This window comes from Macaca fascicularis, chromosome 2 (genome assembly GCF_037993035.2).
Source record: "Macaca fascicularis isolate 582-1 chromosome 2, T2T-MFA8v1.1".
NCBI lineage: Eukaryota > Metazoa > Chordata > Mammalia > Primates > Cercopithecidae > Macaca > Macaca fascicularis.
The window spans coordinates 173,817,521-173,822,191 of NC_088376.1; positions in this window are offsets into that span (position 1 = coordinate 173,817,521).

Below are 4,671 nucleotides of genomic sequence, written 5' to 3' on the forward strand. Positions count from 1 at the left end.
ATATCATCTAACAAACTTGATTTTCTTTTCCTTCACAAAACACTCCTCCCTTTTTTGTAATATCACACTTGTCTGATTGGCCCTTTCTCATTGGCCTCTTTCTCAGTCTCTTTTACTGGCTTCTCTTGCATGAGCAAACTCAAATCTAGTGTGTTTTCTTCATCTTGTCCCTAGCCAGTGCCTGGCCTATGAGAGTATTCAATAAATATTTGCTGGATGTGTGAATGAATGAATGGGTAGATGAATAAGTAAATTTGTGAATGAATGAAATTATATAGAAGCACATAGGTGATAAAGCTTAACTTTGCCAACAGCAATCAGAAAAGTTTTCCTTGAGAAGGTAAGAACTGACCTATCTTGAGACATGAGTCAAGATTTGTCTGGTGGCTAGGCATACAGGCTCAGACTTGTAACCCCAGCACTTTGGGAGACTTGAGGGGGAGGAATGTTTGAGACCAGAAATTCAAGACCTGCTTGGGCAACATAGGTGAGATTCCTTCTGTAGAAAAAATTTAAAAAAATTACCCAGGCATAACCAGGTGCGGTGGCTTACACCTGTAATCCCAGTACTTTAGGAGGCCGAGTCGGGTGGATTACAAGGTCAGGAGACTGAGACTATCCTGGCTAACGAACGTAGTGAAACCCCATCTCTACTAAAAATACAAAAAATTAGCTGGGCGTAGTGGCGGGCGCCTGTGGTCCCAGCTACTCAGGAGGCTGAGGCAGGAGAATCGCCTGAACCTGGGAGGTGGAGGTTGCAATGAGCCGAGATGATGCCACTGCACTCTAGCCTGGGGTGACAGAGCGAGACTCTATCTCAAAAAAAAAAAAAAAAAAAAAAATTACCCAGCCATGGTGGTCTCCATCCATAATCCTAGCTACTAAGGAAGTTGAGGCAGGAGGATCCCTTGAGCCCAGGAATTTGAGGCTCCAGTGAGCCATGATTATGCCATTGTACCCCAGCCTGGGTGACAGAGTCAGACTCTGTCTCTAAAAAAAAGATTGGTTTGGTGAACAAATAAGGCATTCCAGAAATGAATATCCTTAGAAAATTAACTTACAGCGTACCATTTCTTAGGAAGCTATGGCAGAATGTACTATTCCAGAAGGAGATAACTGAGAAAGCGAAAAATGAGCTTCGGGATACTCAACACAAGTGAGAGAAAAGGGAATCTCATGGAAGAAGGATAGAGGGATGCTGTGATGATGGCTAGGCAGTAGGCCTAGAGTTGAGCAGTCCAGTTTGGATGAGAAGGTCAGAGCACCACAAGGTGAAATTAGTATATAATGCACTTCTACCAGTGACATTAAGTCTGCTACATACCCAGAAATCCAGGTAATGTAGGTACATATTAAGTAAACTAAAAACTTATACAAAAAGAAAAAAAGCATCATGCCTTAGGTTTGAAAGTGTTTAACATAGTCATTATGATGCAATACTGAATATTTATTTTATTAAAATTAAGTTTTATCTTTATAAGAAGGAGGAAATAGCCAGGCGCGGTGGCTCAAGCCTGTAATCCCAGCACTTTGGGAGGCCAAGACGGGCGCATCACGAGGTCAGGAGATCGAGACCATACTGGCTAACACGGTGAAACCCTGTCTCTACTAAAAAACACAAAAAACTAGCCGGGCGACCTGGTGGGCGCCTGTAGCCCCAGCTACTCGGGAGGCTGAGGCAGGAGAATGGCGTAAACCCAGGAGGCGGAGCTTGCAGTGAGCTGAGATCCAGCCACTGCACTCCAGCCTGGGCGACAGAGCGAGACTCCGTCTCAAAAAAAAAAAAAAAAAAAAAGAAGGAGGAAAGAAAGAAAAATCTGTACTTTGGGGAGGAATAAGCATGAAAGGAAGCTAAGTTCTCATGTTCTGCAGAGAAAATTTAATAAATGACTAAAATTTAAAAATTATCAATTAGCATTATAAATATATTAATGAGAGATAAGGCATTAAATGCTAAAATTAAAATTCAGAATCGTTGGAAATGGTTGCCCCTATGGAAGAGAAAGAAAGGGGGAGGGATCAATTTATTACTGCTTTTCAGAATAGACCACGTAGAAATATTTTGCTTTAAAATATATGTTAAAAAGAATAAAATTAGGCAGAAGAGAGATAAAACAACATCATTAAACAATTCAGTTTTCAACATTCATTTCTGAGTGTGGTGCCAAAACTCTTGGTTCAATGTGGGAAAGTTTTAAAAAGGATTGGTGAAGAAGTTGTGTATTTAATTCAGCTTCATAAAAATAATCCTCTGTCAGCTGATGTAATCTCAGAATCGCTTCTTAGAGGGTGAGGATGTGACCACAGGCAGACCTAACTGGCAGCCTATATCTTTTAAGGAAATTACTTTATAAATTCCTATGCTCCTGAACAAGAAAGAGCACACAAACCAGAGCTAGAGGAAAGGACAAAATTCCACGAACACTATGTTTTCTCCAGTCCAGGGCATGGGCCGCTATGCGACCGTTTCCTGACCACAGCTAGATTTCTGGTATAATTCAGGAAGCTGGGTCATTATGCTAACTTTCAGAATGGGTAATAAAACATCTAATTTTCTAAATGTGACATTGTTAGTCTTGGGTAAAGCTGGTTTCTCTGGCTTCTTGGTATATTTTAGTACTTTTTCTAAATTTAGAAAATTTGAAACTCTTCAAGACAAAAACTTTTGTCTGTGACACTGTAAATTATTTTATTAACTGATTCTGGGCAAATCCTAAAATAATTCTAAAAATAACACTGAAAAATGTTACAAATAATGAGCGGGCATATTTTACTTCACAGATGTAGATTCTTGCCCTTGGACTCCATTACTCTTTAAGTATTTTCCATGTTTCTAGACAATATTTACGGTCCTTTGAACCCTTCTAAAGTAGAAATTTGTTCACAGCAAGAATAGAGTAGAATAAAAACAGGTTGCAATGTATTGCTTTCACGAGTGATACACTTATCAGGATGCTGCTCCAGCATCACAAAAGCTTATCAAAATGATTGTAAAATGTAACTTTAAATAATGCTTTGAACAACATTGACCACATGTGATGGTTAATATTGAGTGTCAACTTGATTGGAATGAGGATGCAAAGCATTGTTCCTGGGTGTGTCTGTGAGGGTGTTGCCAAAGGAGATTATCATTTGAGTCAGTGGGCTGGGAGAGACAGACCTACCCTCAATCCGGGTGGGCACCATCTAGTCAGTGGCCAGTGCAGCTAAGATAAACACCGCCAGAGGAACATGGAAGGACTGGACCGGCTGAGTCTTCTGACCTCCATCTTTCTCCTGTGTTGGATGCTTCCTGTCTTCGAAAATAGACTCCAAGTTCTTCAGCTTTTGGAATCTTGGACCTACACCAGTGGTTTGCCAGGGGCTCTCAGGCCTCCGGCCACAGACTGAAGGCTGCACTGTCGACTTCCCTACTTTTGAGGTTTTGGGACTTGGACTGGCTTGCCCGCTCCTCAGCTTGCAGACGGCCTGTGGTGGGACTTCATCTTGTGGTTGTGTGAGTCAGTACTCCTTAATAACTCCCTTTTATATACACATCTATGCTATTTGTCCTGTCCCTCTAGAGAACCTGACGAATACACCACACCCTTTAATAATTGCTCCCTGACTCTGTTTTTAAATATGAGCTGTGGATTTTGCTTTCTTTCTTTTCTTTTGGCTGGGGTTGGGAAGAGATGTCGGATGAGCTGCAAATTTTCTTATAAGATACTACTCAATATATAGTTTTTAGTATAATGAAGTATTTGTTGTACTAGTTCCCCAAAGCAGAGCTTGCAGATAAAAAGCTGTATCGGTAGCTGTCTGAGCAGCATGTGACTCAGTACCCAGCTTCAAAATGCCTGGGTTCAAATCCCATCTCTAATACTTGTAAACTGTGTGACCTCAGGCAAATTTCTTAACCTCTCTGTGACTCAGTTTTATCATTGTAAAATGGAGGGATTAAAAGTACTGCTGTCATTACGCTGTTATGAGATACAAATTGGAACAGCAGCTGGCACATTGTAAGAATCATATGAATTTTAGCTTTATAAATTTAGTCATCATTATTGGAAAGTAGGGTTGATTTGTAGACATCTTTGACTCCCTTAGTCCCAGCTGTTGGGGGGGAAGCAAAAGCTACCTCCCATGCTTCCACTTGCAAACATGCTGGAAGCTGCCAGTTTCTGCCTCAGGATATGCTCAGGATTCTTCAGAATGTAGTTTCCCATGCAGTCCTCTGAAGATAAATCTGAGAAGGTGTACATGAGAAAAGGGAAGTAGTAATCACTTCAACAAAATAATTAAAGTCAAATATTAAAGAAAACCAAACACGGCTGGGCGTGGTGGCTCACACCTGTAATCCTAGCACTTTGGGAGGCCAAGGTGGGTGGATCACCTGAGGCCAGGAGTTTGAGACCAGCCTGGCCAACATGGCAAAACCCTGTCTCTACTAAAAATACAAAAATTAGCTGGGCATGGTCGTGGGTGTCTGTAATCCCAGCTATTTGAGAGGCTGAGGCAGGAGAATCACTTGAACCTGGGGGGCAGAGACTGCAGTGAGCCAAGATCAGGGCATTGCACTCCAGACTGGGCAACAGAGCGACACTTCCTCTCAAAAAAAAAAAAAAAAAAAAAAGAAAGAAAGAAAAGGAAGCCAAGTACTTGATTCTTGCCTTCAAAGTTGGAGACAAA